Source organism: Fundulus heteroclitus, chromosome 6 (assembly GCF_011125445.2).
Source record: "Fundulus heteroclitus isolate FHET01 chromosome 6, MU-UCD_Fhet_4.1, whole genome shotgun sequence".
Lineage (NCBI taxonomy): Eukaryota > Metazoa > Chordata > Actinopteri > Cyprinodontiformes > Fundulidae > Fundulus > Fundulus heteroclitus.
Genome location: NC_046366.1, coordinates 19,996,209 through 20,015,718, shown reverse-complemented (window position 1 = coordinate 20,015,718; position 19,510 = coordinate 19,996,209). Strand labels below are relative to the sequence as shown.

The following is a 19,510-nucleotide window of genomic DNA, read 5'->3' as shown; positions in this document are numbered from 1 at the left end:
TATACAGAAATATGCATGAAAAGTGCATTGTGCTGCGGTACCCCAACAAACATTTCCCCTCACCTTTTGCTTGTGCGAAAATCACTCTGAGCTCACTCTGTGAACACTTTTTGGCATGTTTCACCCGACAAGGAGACTGCGTTTGGCATCATGAAAGATGATGTATGACTGGGGGATTAACTCTTATCACAGACAAGTCAAGCAGGATCTCGGCAAACAAGTACTCTGATTCTTAAAAAGGGCCCCACCTTCCAATACACTGAGAAAAACAATATCTAATCAGAAAGGCAACAAATATAAACAGAAACAGCAGACAGCACGCCGTGCCTTTTGATAACAACCAATTTCAGATGTAAAACAACACAGAAGAGGCCATACGGAAGTTTAACACGCTCAAGCCAAATTAGATTTATTGTTTGGAAACAAATTATAATTGTGTATCTAGAAAGTTAACCAAGATCCTAAACAAAAGCAAATCAATGACCCGCCCCCATTAATCACTCAACGGCGGCTACTTGTGCCGGAGAAACTTACTTCATAATCAATTTCTTTGTTTTGTTCAAAGGCCATTTGCATTTTGGTTTATGTCACAAAGCTTCCTGTATCTGGTGCAATCAGAAATGGCAAGCCATCCACATTAATGGTGTTTTTATTTATTTATTCAAGTGCATATCTCCAAATACTTCAGATAATTTGAGCTTATTATACAAATATTTTGAGTGATAGGCTTAACTTTTTTTTGATGCCCCTTGTGCTTGTAGTATCATAGAAAATCATATTTCCTTGAAGACATTAGGCTAAGACTAGTTTCATTTCATTTTCTTTAATTTTTATTTTTAAGGACTAAGAATCTCCTCCCATGTCTGAGCGTTTTTGCAGCGAGGACCCCAGACTGAAATGCTTACATTTAGTTGTGTCTAGACATACTATTATGGCCACCAAGGTCATTATCAAAGCACACATTACACACACCTGTTACCATTGTTTAAATGCTCGTTTTTGGCCAAGCACCCAAGCTCCTATCTCCTCGCTCATAGGCGTGTCCGCTGCATTCTTAGACTGAATGGGTTAGGGGGAGGTGGGGACCCCCAGAGACACCCAGATCTGCACCACACCTCTCAATGACACAACAAAGTCAGCCCCTCGCTCATAAAGGGGAAGACACTGACTGACCAGTCAAGCATCGATTTGTTTATTGTAACCAATCAGATGCTCTCGGTTGAAGACAGTAATTTCAGGAAACCAGCTGTGACCCACTGCGGCTCGGATTCTTAAAAGTAAGACCTGCAGCCAGAAGCCTTTGTTGGCATTCAATGTAGTCCAAGTTTAAAAATATAGTTATCTGATTAGACGAATTAGACTTGAAGTTTCTCTTCTGTGCATTCAGTATGTATCTTTTTCTAAGATTTTTTTCAGTCACAATCCTTCCTCAAAAACCTCCTCTTTTGGAACTTCGGACACTTAGGCTCAGCCGAAGCAATTTTCAAAGAACTTTTGCCTTGTAATGGAACTTAAAGGGCAAATATCTTACACCCACACATTGGTTCACATAGTCACATATATCTTGTTTTAGGATTTCACAAGTATAATTTCTAATCATGGTCGGGTTTGGAGAGATGTGGACACTTAGTTTAGACCCCGCTGTTATTCTCCAGTTTCTTTTACACATGGAAATTCCAGTACATTAATAAGAAGATTTGTTTTTTAAAAAAAATAATGTATTCAACATTTCTTAAAGAAGTCCCATTAACACAATTTTAATTCTAGAAACTTCCTCACCCATGCAAAACAAAACCCTAAATTGTTACCCCTCACAGCTACATAGGCATGCATCCCTTTGGTAACTTAGAGAATATCATGTTTGCAAAACATCAATTAGTATAGAGGGGGGGGGGGGGACACTATGTCAGAGCCCTCAAAATCTTTGCTAACACTGTTGCTAAAGTCTTGGCAAGTATGCAATATGTTGCTTTTTTTTTTGCTGTACAGCTCTCAACGTTTGCTCGATGTTGCATGTTTTATAAAACTTGATCTGTGTCTTGTCGGTTCCAATGCAACGTTAATATCTGAGAGCATCTACTAAATAATAGAACCATGTATTTATAGTTTTAAGGACCGCTGGTCATTTATTCCTCTTAATCATTTTGTACCTTAGTAGTTTTGCTCTGAAATAGATTGCTCTGCCCAAAAACATCTTTTGTACTGACCATTCATCAAAATGTAACCAACGGGGGGGATGTTTCGTAATATCAACGTGCAGGACATCGCTTAGAGTAATTTGCGTTTGATGAGGGTTAGCTATTGGCGTGCCGTTGGTATCAAGATAATCAATGATTTTTTTAAAAAAGTTCCGCAATAGTTAGAATATTCCTTCATACTGTTTCTGCTGTTCAAAGTCTTTCTAATAAGATGCTAACAGATGGGATTGATCCTTGGCTGTTTAAAACATAGACTGCGAAAACTGATTCTCCTCCACCTGTTTCTGTGCACTGGCCGAAGGCCTCTATGCGTAGCCTTTACTCACAGGGACGACAAATTCTGACGTTTGAAAATATACCCACTCATACGGTGGAGACTAAAGGAGCGCCATCCATAATAGTTGATAAACATTTTTACAAATTGTTTTACAGGTACAGTTAAGCCCCTTTTAAACTGGCTTGGTTTGGCCGAGCTCTACTCAGCTCTTCCCACTTGCGAGCATTACAGTAACAATTTATTTATTTCCTTCCCTGCTCAAGAATGGGGTCGATCAGAGCAGATTAGAGCCAAGATGTTAAGTGAACACACTGCAGTTCACTAATAATGTTTTTCTTTAAACTTTATTTCTACTGAGGTTTTTTTTTTTTTTACCAGTATCTTCCAACTATACTGATATAATGAAAAAGAACACAAAAACTAGAGGAGATTCAAGAAGTTGGCCCAGACATCACATTTAAAGGTAAGTAGATTCAACATTAAGCAAATCAAATTCAGGGTCTCCAGGTAGGTCAGTGAAAGTCTCATGTGTGCTTGCCATATAAGTGATATGGATATATACCCAGTTATCAATTCCAAGTTGCTTTTCTTCAACATCGCAGCCGCCTGTCCAGTAGTGGTGCTGGTTTTAGTAGATGACCTGAGCCCTTTGGGTGGAGAGATCAATGCCATTAAAAGGGTGTGCCACCAAGCACACACATATCTACTTCCTCCCTTCTGTCAAAAGACCTCATTTCACCTTAACATCAAGTTTTGGATATTATCAATCAATCAATCAATCAATCAACTTTATTGTCAATTTCTTCATATGCTCCAGACATACAAAGAGATTGAAATTACGTTTCTCACTTTCCCACGGTGAAGACAAGACATATTTACCAGACTAAGTACACAGACAACATAACATTAAGATAAAAGTAAATAAGAGGGCACATGCAGTTAAGAAATAAATAAAAGCAGCAAAATTTGGTTTTTAAGTTGTACATGGACAGTCAATAAAATATTAGTGCAAAAATGAAATATTAGTGCAAAAGTTCTGTTTTTAGTATTAATAGGAGTCATTATGTAAGAGCAGCAGAAGTGCTGTGTTTTCTGGACAAAAACAACAAGTTTCAAAGTGCACAAGTGTGCAGGTGGAGTAACGCAAGGCAAGGCAGCCATCTGTGGGTTCAATGTTAACTACTGCCTGTCATGGTGCCCCAGTGTTCAAAATTGTTTTCTCATTCCCTCCAGTATTTTTTTTAACTGTTCAGGTTCAAGACAAAGTTAATCTCTCCATTTTAAATATTTCCTTTACTATTTCTTTACTATTTCTTAATACACATTTTTTTCACTGGAGTTTTTTTTTTTTTTTTACCAGCTGCCAACAAAATACTAATTTAGTATCGGTCACTGGAGGAAACCGATGTCGGAATAATTCCCAAGTAAATAGTACTAAAATCGTATTTCAAACTAAAACGTATCACATGCGTAATTACTGTTACAGCTTCACTCCAATATGGCTGAATAGCAGGGCAACCCCAGATAATGTGAAAATGATCATCCACTAGTTCTCCATACGATCCAATAATCGTACTTAGCTCGACCCTTCTGCTTTTCATACATAATGTTTTAAGAAAATGGGTACAGGAAAATTTGTTTAGTGATATGAAACAGAATTAGGAAGGGATATAAGGACTATGCCTGGATATGAAATAGTTCAGCAAAGGGAGAACTTGACCTGTAGTCTGTTCTTAAATAGTTATAGGCTGTAGTATTTTAGGATGGTAAAAGTAAGGAGAGTCCCTCACTAAAAAGGGTTATATTTTTACCAACCAAAACCTTTTTATTCTGGTTTTTCGTAGTCCGGTTTGAAAAGTAGAGTTGAAAAAAGCAAATAACCCACATTTGTCCAAAATTGCATTAAAGCATCTTCAAGGAAAATTAAATAAATACGCTGTAAGTTTGCCTATGGTCGCATGCAGTTTTCCTCCCAAGGGGATTCCTGCTAACAAATCGCTTCTGTTTTTAAGATGAAACAAGCTGACAGATAATGATCCCCATGAAAAATGTACTGTATTTTCAAAAGGAAATGTCCCATCTTTTGACAAATAGCAAAAATGTAGTACTACATCCTGGAGCCATATCAACATCAACGTGTACTTATGTTGGGCTCATATTTGCATATGCAAATAGGTATTCTCTTAGATGTAATTCAGCCCCTTTTTACGTGACTTTGTGGGATGAACAAGCAGGCATCAAGTGGTTACACAATGAGGGTTCAGCACCACCAAGAAGAATCTGTCATTTCAGACCAAGGCTTGAAGCATCATAGCGGAAATTAACCACAGTTTGATGGAGATTTGTACACATCTGTCTCATTGAATGGCAGGGTGGATGTGCATTGTTTTTTTGGCTGCACGGGCTGCCATGTGAAATTAGTCATGTTTGCTTTGTCGAAATTACCGGGCAGCGTGTTTGGAGTGAGAGGGTTTGCTGAAGTTACGCCGCTGACATTTTGATCCCGTCGTGCATTAGAAGAATCGAGTTAAACCTATTTGTGTAGGTTTCACAGGAGGAAGGTATAGTGCTCAAAAACAACAGGGTGCCGTGACACTTCGCTCTGCTTACATAATTTGCAGCAGAATGCAAAAAGCTTTTAGACACAGATGTGACCCATTGTAATACCTTTCTAAATGCAATCAAACACTTTCTACAAATATGAGCAGGACTTTTTAAATGTGAACCCTTGTTTGACATGTAATTTTGTCCAACCCACTCCTCTTTCATTTCTCCATCAGCTCTCTCCAGTTATGCCCACATTTTCAGTGGATGAAATAGCTCGACAAAACACTAGTTTATGTTGTGCGTCGGCTCTGAATGAGTTTTTCCGCTCTCTCTCTCTTTCTCCCTCTCTCTCTCTCTCTCTGTCTCTCTTTTTAGATTTGAACAGATGTTGGGGCTAAAAGAAAATGTAACATTTTGTAATGGTGTTGTTGTGTAGTCCTCAATATGTAATTCTCTTCCAATGTGTCATGATTGCTTAACATAAGTTGATTTCTTTTGCCTCAAACAGTCCAGAACATGAAATAATCATCCCTCGAACAAGCTGCTTGTGAGATTGTCTGCGTTCGCAAACAAAGAACATGCTATTTGATAAGATTCTTGGATAGATTATTCCTCACTTTGATGTGTTTGTACAGTTACAAGACACAAACGGTGGGAAAAGAGGGTAAACCAGAGCGCGTCTGCTCTCTTTGTATGCCTGTTTCGCGGTGTAGCATGGATTGGCTCTCGAAGACAGTTAAAAATTAGACTTTCAAATGAGGCATTAAACAAGGTGATGATCAACTGCCAAACCTTAAGTAATGATATTCTCTGTCCTCAAGTCCCCGGCCTTGCATAACCAAGTGCACAAATCACAGAAAAAAAAAAGAACTGAAAATTCATTATTATTACATATTGTGTTCTCACGTCAGTCCCCTGAGGACAAGGGGTGGCGATGGTGGTGACGAGGGGCAGGGGGGGTGGGGGCATCCCCAATAGAAATTCATGTTTGGGTGGCCCCTCACCATCAGCTGGGGGATCTTGATAAGGGGGGGTATCACTCATTTAAAACTCTGAGCCGCCCCTCCTTTGCCCCCACCCCCATCCGCCACCCCCAGGCTCCACCCAGAAGTGTGGTTGCCTTTGTCATTGTAATCTGGCCCTGTTTGCTAAACGCTTCCACTGTTTACTCTGCGCCGTGGGGGTTTGTATGAACAGGAGTCAGCAGGACGCAGGGTGACATCACTTTTGGGTTGGGAGGTGTTTTTAAAAAAAAAAAGATATCTGCATTTGTGTTTTTTGCTTGTGCTTTTTAGTCTTCCCTGTTCAGGCCTGTCGAAGGCATGTAGGGGGGTGGGTGGGGGGCTAATGTGGCTTATGGGGAGGAATAACACCCAATTACTTGTATAAGGGCTGGGCAGGAGGGTTTGTGTCATCACCAAACAACTCCTGATTTTTAGTTGAACTTATAAGGTAAACATTTTACACCTGCTCGACTTGCAGTAATAATAAGAATATCCACATATATGCAGGTCATTTTGCTGATTTAACAGTTACCACTAAAGTTTATTTCATGTCATGTAATGTATGTGGTCAGATTTAGGAAGATGCTCAAGTGTTTCCAAGACAATCTCCGTCTTTTCTAGAAAAGATTTCCCCGTTTTTAAAAAGTTAAGTTAAAAACACGGCATCTGTCTTTCTTTATACTATTTTCTTTTAACGGGGGAGGGGGGAGGGGGGTTGTTACCCAAAATGCTGCAATGCCTATGCCTGGCCTGTATGTGAGGATGTGAATCACTGAAATGCACAAAGAAGTAGTTGGATTATGGCCTTGCTCAGTAGTGTTTGGAAATACTTTTATTTTTAAGGTGACTAGCTTTAGTTACATGTAGTATGTAGATGTGACTTTCTTGACTCACATTTAAATGCTGTTTTTCTGCAAAGAGTGGAAATAACGTTACGGAGCTGAAACCTTCAAATCAGAAGAATGATGTTGACGTCCAACTGTTAAATAGAGCAACAGTTACAAGGTTCGCCATGCTTGTTTCATCCAATGGTTACATCTGAGTTAGCCCTTTCCCGTCTCTTTCACACGCGATTCACATCTGGCCCAATTTCGCCTGCAGTGTGAATATAGCCTTAGAGCTGTTTATTTTTATTTATCAGCAGACTCAAATGGGTATCAGAACCAAAATTGATTGGAATTGAGTGCAATGCAAAGTCTTTAGACAATAGTATACCATTGACTTAAACTACATGTGAGCTTTAAGCATTTTGTGGTAATTTGACTCCATAGGTCATGAAGAAATATCTGACTTCAACAAAAATTACACTGATTGGTTTTAGTACATGCACATGAATGGGTTTGTTTACAGGTACAAAATGGAATTAGGGAGGGGTGAAATGTTAATGCGTGGCTGCAAATCAGAGGTACCAATTGGCAAAGGGGTGAATTGACCCAGAGTCTGTCAAAGTCCCGCCCAGTAGGTAAAATCCCAGGAGGCTTAATGCTGCGGTCACCAAAAATCATTTCCAGGTCACTTTACACGCGCCCGGCAACTTCTTAAAACAGAAAATCTTCTTCTTGATGTTTAGCCATGACCAAGTGTGAAAGAGTTTTAAATATGAAAAAGGAGGGAGCTCTTTCACAACGCTGAATCCCACTTTTCATGCCATCTATTTTTGTTGTTGTCGTAGCGATAAAGTCATAGACACTGAAACTGGTCTGTTGAGCCATTGTTATCGTCCCTGGCCATCTGCTGCTGAGGAGTGACATTCCCTCTCATTTGCATGATGAGTGATGTATGAGGAGCATGGGAGGGCATATGCCCCGGTCTTACCACAAAGCAAGTGAAAGTTTACTCGTTTTCAGCACACAATAGGAACTGATGTACATAGGGAAAGCTGATAGAGTTGGAGGAAGTGGAAAAAGAATCACCTGTGCGCGCTAGCCTGGGTGTAAGTTTTGCCTTCAGTAAGTTCACATAAAAAAAACCCAAAAAAACGGTGGTGTCTGTGGAAGCGTCCGCGCGCCTGAGTGGAGGCTAGTGCGCGCATCTGCCTCCTTGTGTGCCTGTTTGTGTGTTGGGTGTTTTTTTTTTTTTTTTGCGGATGTGGGAGTAGAGCGAGGAGGGACGGGAGGGGAGGGTTAGGGGGAGGAGGGGGGGTTTGGTGGCTGTTGATGTGCAAATGTGCATCATGTTGAAGGGCTGTGAATGGGGAGGTGTGACGTAAAAAGGGACCCGAACGCAGGTGCTTATCTCGAGGCTGTCAAAGGCACAGTATGTCATATTCCTGGGGACTACCTTTCAAAGCCGCAGCACCAGCTCAGCTATCAAGAGACTGGGAGAAAATCTAACTTTTTGGATCACAGCAATAGGTTGGTGTCAAAGTTCTTTTTTATTTATTATACTGTCAGTTTGGTCAGCGTTTAATATCACTGATCCGCCGTATCGCGCGTGTAAAATGACAAGGCATTTAGCTCACGCTGTTGTAGACGCTGTCTGGTCAAATCTAAAGCGGGAGCTGATATATAAAAGTGTTGGGAACTTATTCAGATTCGCAGTTAGATTTTAGCCATCTGCTTAACTTGTGCTTTGAAAATTCCAAAAATAAATAAAAAAGGAGAAAAAGAGAATAGAGCTGGCAATTGTTTTGAACCATGTCAGGGGGTATTTAAGAAATCTTGCACTGATGGTGAGAGCTGCATGTCTGCTGAAAACCGGCATCCTCAAAATCTTTGCTGGAAAGCAAGCGCAGCTTCTGTTCAGGTTTCAGACAGTTTGAGAGGAGATTAAATGGCTCAAACTGCTTTTTGAGAGGCATGACCTATTTTTGATCATCCAGATAGCATGAGATACTGTCTCCCCAGATTAGATCCGCAGCGTTTGTGCGGAGAATAAGCTTGTCTTAGAAGAACACATGTTCGTATTGTGTGTGGAGACAAAGCGTTGTCAGGTTGCCTGTGGCTTTGACAGTGACAGCTGTACATACAAGACCACTGAGCCTAATGCACTTAAACATTTACTCTCTGTTCCAATAACATGTTTGAGCAGTCAGGCAAGTGTTTTATTGCCTCTTGTTCTGCCTTTCAAATAATTTGTGTTGTAAGTTTGAAAACTATCCAAATTGTGACAGAAAAATAAATCACAAATCAGCTTTTCTGACATGTTCCAAACTACTCAGCTGGGGGCGAAGCAATGCAGAATTTCTGCAATTATTTGCTTTGTAACTGTTGTAAAATTGGGGAAAATGAGATATGCTAATGCTTAACCTCTAGTGGGGATAATTGTTGTCCAGAGGTTAACTTTTAATGTCAGACATGGGCAACACCTAGCTTTAAACAGGAGGGGTCGAAGCACTCAGTAGTCTCCAGAGCAACTATTGATTCAGGAGGCTGGATGCTAGCAAGAAAAGTTCATGATTTACCAGTAACTCGCAGCTCCCTAATGGCTCCTAATCTACCCCATATGTACCATCTTTAAGTGGACTCTTGTTTAGCAAAAAGAGGAGTTTTTGAAAAAACAAACAAAAAAAAAAACAAGACAAAAACAAGAAATTATTTAGTTTGTAACTTTAAAATTCACCAGAGGTTGTCGCCTCTATTTCTACCTTTCACACGCACACTTTTCGGCTATGGATATTCAACATTCGGTAAATTCCAGTTCTTTTGATATTTTATTGGTTTCAAATTGTTTCCAAATTCAAACCAACATTCACTAATACAGCTTGCGTAAAAGCTCACATCTGAAGCAATTCTTGAAAAAGTTCAGCCAGTTATTCAAGAAACATAAAGAAAGTGCTTTCAAAGTTACACCTCAACACTTTGTTTTAATTATGAAAGCAGCTAAAGGCTGTGGCAGGTCTGTGTGCTCCAGCAGTGATAAGTAAGAGACATTATTCCTCTCTCATCCATACCCCTTCTTCTTCAAAGCACAGGGATGTTGGTTGCTACACAACACATTAATGTAACCAGTGTTTGCCGTCCAGGAACTGTCCATGGTACCTGCTGTAAAAGGAAAATTGATTTAGAAACTTACAAACTCCTCCACACTCTTGGACAACACACCGCAACTGTGTTGGAAATTTAAAAAAGGCTCTTAACATAAAAAGCCATTTGAGGTATATTTCCTTATTGTGCTACATATGTTAAGTGATGTGTCTTCAGGGCAGCCTAACCAAACCGCACAATAAGAACCGATTCATCACACATCCAGTTACCTGTTTTCGCCCCCAACTCAAACTTCAGCGAGTTAATCCCGAAAAATGAATTATATGGATTTGATTCAACTAAGGTTTTCAGAAACGATCCATCTGCTGTTGAGCAGCTGGTGATCTGAATAAATGTAATTAATTGCTCAACTTTTGCAAAAGCACTGCAGTAAAAACAGTGTTGTTTGTGCAACAGAAAAAAATAACTCCTGCTTTTTTTTTATTATTATTATTCTAACAGTACGGTTATGCTGACATTTTAGGTAGTGATCCAAAGTAGTTGAGGTTCTGTGTAAAACTGGTGATATCACATAATACTTGCTAAATACATATTTACAAAAACAGCTACAAAGAAACCAGCATGGTAAATAATATAGATCTTAATAACATCCTCCACATCAATAATAAATGTAATTAAAAGTTGTGTCATCCCAACGAGATACTCCGAATTAAGTATTTCATTATTAATGTAAGATTGTTAAAAACGTGAAAAAATGTTTAGGTTGTGCGAACATAAACTATATTTTCAATCTGTTTAGTTGTGATGTAAAAATGTTAGAGTGATTAATGAAATGGGATTCTCCTCAAAACATCATATAATAAAAACAAATCCTTTTCCTTGATACATAAATTTGCTTCACACGGCAAGACTGTAAAAGCCTTCCAATTAATAACACTCAGGATTTTTTTTTTATCAGGATTTCTTTTTAAATTCTAAATATATTTCAGAATTTACCTTGATTGTAATGTACCTCATTGGCTGCGGTTTTGCTTGTTGGCCTAACTATAAAGGATCTGCTTATACCCTCGTGGGTTGGGAAGAATTAGGATTTATGAATTTATTTCCTCTGTTGTATTGTTTAAACAGCTTTGGTTTAGTTTTGATCCCTTCCTCTTGCCTTTGAGGCTGTTCCACGGTGTCAGCTGTTGACTGATAGTAAGAGAACTGCCTCACAGTGTGAATGAAAGAAAACTAGCGGTTGGTAAACACTGATAAGGGATAAATAGAAAGCGGTCAGGCAGAGATAGTTCTGTGGGAGCCCAGATTGTGTGCGGTCTGTTAAAATGAGATTCTGAGCCTGTCCTTTTTATTCTTCCTCCCCTCCCCTCCTCTGTGCGGCGTTTGTCTGGAAAATCTCCAGTGACCCGGCTCGGCAGTCCCAGGCTGCAGTATTCTCTTTTTGTATTTGTTTTGTTTTCTAACAAGGGTCAAGTTGGCCAATAGACATGTCCCTTATGCTTATAGACAGCTGTCATGACTTCAAGTTCTTACAATGGCTACATTTTCTAGACGTTCTGCACCAACAGGCACAGCAAAAATAAATAAATGATTTAAAAAAATAAATAAATCTGTGCACAAACTATATGGACACATTTTATACTTATTTTCATCTAATTCATTTTTAAAAAAAATCCTGGAACCTAACTTTAACATCCTGCTATTCTCTCTGTGTTATTTAAGAATTTTCATCTCAGGATTGCATGTGAATGCTAATTTGTTTTAATAAATTTATATACTTACACTTATGAATTTTTAACAGGGAAATTGCTTAAGTAAAAGCGGTGATAATAACTGTTGCACTAAATTCCTTGTTGGGTGAAACGGGGCTTATTCTTATTTCTGATACGAATCTGTGTTTTATGTCATTAAAAAGACCTTCAGAGGTTTTACCTTCAGGATCACCGAGTGGTGTATTTACACCGAAAATAATTCAGCCCATTGTAGCCCAGCAGCTAATGAGATTGGTTGTTAAGTGACACAAAGGCTGCCCCCTGAAAAAAAAGAACGACAAAAAAAAAAAAAAGAAAGCTTCGCATTTTGGGGGAATATCACAGTGTCTCTGCACACACACACGCATGTACACACACGTACACGCCACAACCAAACGCGCTCTCGCAGCAGCGACACCGTGGACTACCCCGTAACCCCACCTCGATATCCTTCTGCTCCGTCTCCTCCCTGATGTCCTCGAGAGATGAAAAACAAAGGCTAAAAGGGGCATGGTAAGTCAAGCTTGTGATTCTGCCCCTTTCGGACATGTTAACACGAGAGCGTTCAGACGTAGGGGAGACAAGTGATTCTGTTTGTCTGCGTAAGGATGTGCTGTGCTGTGTAAGCCTCAGGCTCAGATAAGTAGATTAATGACTGGGTCAATAACTGATGCTTTTTTTATTTATTTATTCATTTTAAGAGACTCGGGGGTAAGACCACCGCATTTTAGTGGAACATTTTTAACTTCCTGATTGCCTCTTAAACTTAAACTTTACTGTTAACTTTATTTTCTTGAGTAAGAGACTTGCTTTCTATTCACAGAACAATACTGGTTAATGCTAAAGAGGTGCTCTAAGGTGTTTTAGTTTAGTGATTTTTAAAAAAATGTTTTTAAGATTTAGCCAAAAAAGTGTTTAGGAGAGAAAAGGATGGCTGTTCAAAAGAGGACCTTGTTAAGCACTCAAGCTCAGGTTAAATCAATTACCGAAGTGCTCAGTTGCTCACTTAGAAATATAAGATGCCTATCCTGCATATACAGGCAAATTTAAAAGAATGTGTGGATGTACTTTACTGACTGTCTGGCTCAGTTTTTCAAATCCCTAGAATAGTAGCACTAGACTAGTACATCAGTGGATGAAATTCAAGTGCTTTAGCATATCGTGCTCTTGTGTCAAGCTGGAAAGTGGGTAAAGTCCATGGTGTATATTAAAGCTTGGACTTAAGTCAAATTTACATTTTGTCAAAGATTACTCCCTTTATTGATGCATATAATCATATTCATGGACCATCTGCTGATTTGGCAAGCACAGATCAAACTCACAAAACAGCCCTGCTAACCTTTTAAGTACAAAATAGTCTGGCTTAACTCAGAAGTGTGTGCGTGTGTCTCTGTGGGTGTGTGTGCGAGTGTTAGAGATTGGATAATACTTAATTTAGATCCTCCAGGCTGCTTTTGCCATGTTTTATTTTATCGTGATCGCTTTGGTTGCAGACCAGGATTTAGGTTCAAACAAATATAAATGTTAGGGTTCATTTAACAATGACAATTTTATGGTCAGTTAAGGAGAAAAAGGAGTTTCTTTTGTTGTTGGGCTGTTTTGAGGCAAAGTCAAAAGGATGATGAAAAGGATAACATGTCAATAAAAAAAATCTAAATAGTTTTGGGAATAAAAAAAAATTAAATGACAAAAAAATTAAAAAATATTTTTCAAGAACTTAAAGAAAATTTCAAAGTATTTTTATAAAGAAGAGTAAAAATTACAAGAATCAAGTCAAAATACTTTTAAACCAACAGTCAAAATAAAAAAAGAAAAGTTCGACTGACAAGAAAAAAGTATCTGTTACTTAAGCCAGAACTGCAAGATAAAAGTCAAAAACCTTCTTGCATAAAGTGGCAATGTTAAGGAATACAGCTGGAACACTGAAAAAAAATGTTATTTTGAGATCGTATTCACGAAACAGAGCAAAAAGACGATAGCGATAATTGCGCCTTGTGCAAATGAACATCTTTGACTGAACTATTTTTCCCCATTACTTTCAACACTTTGTTGATGAAATAGTATTTTAACTTTTGTCTAAATATGTAGCCTTTAATCTTGAAATAAAAATGTCCCTTTATTATTAACATTTTAACTTAATGCTGATCGGACATCCAGAGGAGAAAAAAAAAAAAAAACATCCTTCCCAAAATTTCCTTAAGTGACCCTAATAAACCTTTGTGGTTCAAACTCTGTGTACCCTTTCTGAGTTTATACTGGTTGCCATGGTTGCATGGCTTTGACAGTGCAGTGTTGCACACTTCCACCTGGACATGAAAGGCCGCAACGGTGTCGCATATCGACTGTAGTTGAACTCCGCCTGAGCTTTCTCAAGTTGTTCTAATAACTAGTCCTGAACCATCTCCCGAGTGTGCGTTTCATCGCAAAATGGGAAAAAAATAAATAAATAAAAATCACCACCGGGCATCCTTAACCGCATGAAATACTTATGTTCGACTCATTCCAGACAAAGCTTACGCAGATTGAGAATTCATATGCCAGAGGTAAATCCGAGTTAACACGGATTTATACTGGCATGAGTTAAAGGACTAGAGTTTGTAATCCAGGTGGCCAAGGGATTTTAACATACAGTGGCAAAATTCACTTAAAACTCCCCCAACATCCTGAGCTGCTGAGCTCTGCGAGCAGACAGATTGTTAGGCATTGATGACAGAACATCTATGTTTCGAGCTGGACCGTGCGTGTGTTGGTGTATGCGCATATGCTAGTGTTTGCATGTGCACATATGTGAGCATGTTTGCTCCTTTATGTGTTCCATTAGTACAACGGGGGGCCGTTTACAATGAGACCCCGACAGACTGGTAGTATTGTTCTGTATTGGTGTATATGGGAGGTGTACTGGGACCGGTGCCTCCCGTATGCATAAAGCTCAGTGGCGCAAATCAAAATACACCGACCGGAAACCGATCTCCAAAGGACGCCGAGGGGTACGCAAATCGATCAAAGTCCTCCCGTTAATCGAATAATTGATATTTTAAACAGCCTTTGATCGCTATACCGAACACGTTTCAAATAATGCCTGCTAGTGCGTGCTCACATGTGCACATGTGTGAAGAGGACACAAGAGCGGAGATAGAGTGGAGTTGTTTAATGACAGGAACAGCTGACTCATTTAGAGAGAGCAGTGAAAGGTAATTAACCCTGGGAAAACTACAGCTGCCATGCGAGCTGTTCACTTCAGCGCAATCTGATTAGGAATCACCGCTCGAGTCCCTGACTCCTTTCAGACCCTCTGTGAGCATTGTAAACTTTTCCCTTTTGCCCCCCCGAGAGCCTCCCTGAGCACTGGAGACCTGGCTTTTGTGACGAAGGGGGGTGGGGGGGGGGATTAGCCGGAGCGGTTACTACGTTTCTCCAAATTGCAGACCACCTGGTAGCATTCATGTGACCTCCTCCATGAAAAGGGGCTCCTTGGGCAGGGACAATGAGCGGGATTACTCTCCTCATTGTCGCACCAGAGCTGGAAGTTCTTTTTTTTTTTTCACCCAAACACCTGTCCCCTAAATTAGACAGGTTTGGAAAAGCACGCTCACGATAGAATCCAAAGATTCGGGCTAACACACGAGCCGTTTGACAAGCTGGAGACTTGCCAGTGGATGAATTGCGCTCCGCTCAATTTATTACGCTATTGATGAATGGCTTAGAGGAGGATGCGAATTTGTTTCAATATTTTGGTGTCCCTAATTGGATTGAAATTTACAAAATAAAATAGCATATCATCTAGGCCCCTTGTTATAAGATAAGGGGACTAAAAGCGGCAGAAAGGCGGTCAAAAACGGAAATTGGCTCTTTGATGTCAGAAGAAACAATCTGGACTTGGGGCCTCTGTGTGGTCCGGCTCCAGATGAACTCAATTTAGAGGGAAAGGCTTTGGGATGACTTTGGAACGCGATTACAAGATTCATAAATCACCTCGGCAAAGGTGTCACCATCTAACTCTTTCATGGGACTTCTGCTAACTCCGTCCAACAACAAGTTTCCCCTGTAGTTTTGCCATCATAGCAAATCATTGAAGCAATAGCTTCTAGCCAGCCTCCTAATTGTCTGTTAAGAATTCTGTGAGCTGTGCTCCTTTATTGAAGCATCTCTGTCTTGGAGAAGTGATAAGATGCCAATACGCTTCTCTATAAAAGTACACTTTGGCAAAAGGCACAAACACTTTGCTTGGCCGTCAGGATAGCTGTGAGGCTGTTATATCTGAAATCACAGTTGACTTCAGGATTTTGCCTGTGTCTGCATGAAACCACCAAACTCCTTTACACAGAGGAATGCTCATAAATTGTTGGCAGGGTTTTTCTTAAGATGAAGCTTTTTTTTTTCATTCTTTTCTCTGAAGCACGCATATAAAGATCTTTACTTTCATTTTACCACTGAAACAAATCTTAAAAAGTTCAAGTCTGCTCAGCATCTTTTTTGCACGGGCCAACTGAAAAAAGCCAAGATAAGATAAATTGGGTTGTTTTAATGAATTATCAATTGCGCTGTACCAGATATGGGGCAAAACGACATTGTCATGGAATATACTGCAGTGAAATTGTTATTGTTTTACGACGTTACAGTAGTTAGACTGAAATCATGTATTACATGATCTAATTGCTTTTATTAAGACAGAAAAGCAGCAATTCTTCCAATTGCTGCCATAATCATAAAACATATTGATTAACACAGCTATAATAACATAAATCCTGGTTCGATGTGTAATGTTATTTTGATTTCACTACATAGACTGAAGATTAATTACAAACAACTGTTTAATTTGGGAGCTATTTTCTGATGCTTATTGCCGAGTATAACATTGGTCAGGCTTTCTGCTCATGTAGCCAGCCTGCAGTGAGCTCCTTTGCTTTAAAACAGAATTACCTCAATAAGAGCAATAGGTGGAACTTCTTTTAATCTCCACAATATAACTGTTTATGGGTTTATTTTTGTTTTTTTGCTTCCGGAAATATTGCCATGCACCCAAATTTGTCCTTCTTGTAAGAGAGGGATACATGTAGTACCCACCTTTCAGCTAACGAACCGGTGGTGTGTAGGAAATGGTGGGAGAGGGGCAGAGATTTGCTTTTCTATGCTTCAAACTGATGGAGAAAACTTGATTTCTTTCTCCTGGAGGCGAGGGAAATGTAAAGAAGCACTTGTTCAGCAGGTGGGTGAGGCACAGCGCTGTGCTACTCTCTAACAGCTACAAGGAAAAAACGACTCTCCGGTAAATCCAAAAATCAAGTTTAAAAAACCCCAAAACAACTGGACTTCTATTCTGAAGCGGAAGACGTTTCTTTTCTATCCAGGAAGATTTTTCAATCCAAAATGTTTGGAGTAGTGTGGACTTCCAAGCTTTATAGAGCTGCCGGCAAGGCCTTATTAGAGCTTAGATTCACATGTAGATTTGTTTTTTTTACCTTTTTTTTTTTTGATTAATCATGCCCAGGATGATCTTTAAGTCAGTCAGGGTGTAGACATGTGGGGAGGGTCAAGGCATCACCTCAGACGGCTAATTTGCCCGGGTAGGTGTGGTGGCCTCCTTTCAGCTAGCCAAATGACATTGTGCAGCAACAAGTCGAGGAGGGACAAAGCTGCGCTACGCTTCGTACAGAAAGAGAAAGCTTCCATCACTCCAACTTATTCTCCAGCTTTTCACAGGGCTGTAAACCACAAAAGCAATTTTCAATCCATAACTTTTTTAAATCTTTGTCTACCAGGACAACGGCAACCAGCCCACACCTGTATAATATACATGTAATGATCAATTTACTTGTTGTGAAATTCAAGAGGGGGAACAACCTAAAATTAAACACAGACATTTTCTGACCCGTCTTCCCTCCTAATTTATTTTTCAGTTATTGGACTGTCCAGCTGGTATTTAGGCACAGAATGTCTGATGGCTTCGTGGCCACACAAAAGAAGATAACAAAAATCCACACATACGCGCACGCACACACTAACACACACACACACACAACAAAGTTGTTTATCTAAATACTCTCTGAGCAGAAGTTGATTTCACTGTCTGACCGAGGCTTAATTTACTTTCCATGAATCTATTTGCATCTCAATGAAAAATGGCAAAAGCAATCACCAGCTTGCCCAGGAAGAGGTGTGAGCACTATCCAAACAGGTACATTGCAGCTATAGCGCACCTTACAGCTTGAGCTAAAATAGACTTAGCCCACTTCCTTTACACTAAAAACCACCTATGGTGTAAGCATGAATTGCGATCAGTCTAACGTATCCCCCAGACCTTCATTACAAGGAAATATGAAAGTAAAAGGTCCTATCTCCTGCCGTTTGCTCTTTATGATACATAAACAGAAAACACTTAGCATGTAAAATTAATGTGAAAATTATTCCCGGGGTAAACTATAAACACAAAAAGTTACCCCGCACATTTACCCTTTTTTCTCCTTTCCCTAGATCAGAGTGTAATTGCCAGTAATCAGGTCTGTTTGCTGCTGATAAAACCACTCTGAATGCGAGGAACCCTCTTTGTGTGATGACTCAATTATGCCAGAAGTGGCTCATCAAACCTGGCCCATCAGCTGCTTTAATAAATAAGGAGGAAAACTTGCTGCAGGCGCATTATAATTCCATTCATTCCATAATTAAATCCATTCCAGTTTTAACCCTTCGCTCAGTGTGCTTCTGGAAGAGGAAACAAAAACAAGCCAGGAGGAAGGGGGGGGGCTGAGTGCACACCAGACAGTGACCTTGTGCAGAGCACCCATCCGTTCCCTATAATTCAAAATGATACTGTTGAAGAAAGGTTAAGAGAAAAAGACTCAGAGAAAAAAAAGGATGGGTTGGGGGGGGGGGATTCAGTTAATACGGGGCTGCTGTTTTTTATGTATGCATTGTTTCCACACACACAGCCTTAGACAGTAATTATATTAAAAGAGTAATCTAATCATAACAGTTGGTTGGTTGGGAGTGCAGCTCTGACATTTTGAAATCTTATTTTGTGTAATCTCATTTGCCTCCATCATATCGCCTGTACCCCCTTATCTAAAGGAAATGTAAATAATGTAATTAATTTTGTGCTCTCCAGAATCTTACTTTGCTACTCTGGCATGCTTTATTGGTTTCAAGATGAGGTATCAGCACAGAGTTGCTGTTGTTTTTTTTTTTTTTTTGTTTTTTTTGTTTTTTTTTACTCCATCACAATAATGTTTGTGTTAATTACACGAGAGCATCCCAAGTGGACGGATAAGCTAGGAACTGAGGCGGGACACACACACACACTCATACACACAGACACACACACACACACACACACACTCAAGGTCAGTGATGAATATCCACAGCAGCTGCAGAGTATTAATAAGGCATTATATGAAAATAATAATAATAGCATCACTAACAACCAAAATGTGAGTGCGATGTCCAGATCGTCCAGGGTACCGCACACGTTTGCTCTCTCTACCATCTCCAGCTCGGATCCAGGCTCCCCTGATAATGGTGCAAGGCAATGGTTATTCATGATTGCTGGACTGGGAAGGTCTCTCTTTTTTTTCTTTTTGCACCCCCCCCCCCCCAACCCAACCACCCACCCACCCAGTTGCAGCCCATTCTCTTCCTCTGCGGTGGGAATGCTGGCAGATGGGGTTAGGGGGAAAATGGGTTGGGCTCAAGGACAGTTAGCAGCCAGATTAGCACACGGAAAGTCTCGTAGACCCTCAGCATCAGGCTGCTTCAGTCACCCCACCCCACGCCCCCCAGCGAAATCTGCCCTCTGAGAAACATTACTTATGTT

The 19,510-nt window shown here is 39.9% G+C and overlaps 1 protein-coding gene across 5 annotated transcripts in view; it reads left to right on the top strand.

Moving 5' to 3' along the window:
- st18 (ST18 C2H2C-type zinc finger transcription factor) overlaps nt 1–19,510 on the top strand; it is a 50,811-nt gene that overhangs the window by 6,457 nt on the left and 24,844 nt on the right. The window contains exon 1 of one of the 5 annotated variants that reach the window (XM_012876197.3): nt 8,190–8,380. The exons of 3 other annotated variants lie outside the window; for them this stretch is intronic. The gene's annotated coding sequence lies outside the window, so the exon portion shown is untranslated. Of the gene's footprint in view, nt 1–8,189; nt 8,381–12,072; nt 12,217–19,510 lie in introns of those variants that run through there. One more of the 5 variants, XM_021323362.2, reaches the window with a different exon arrangement.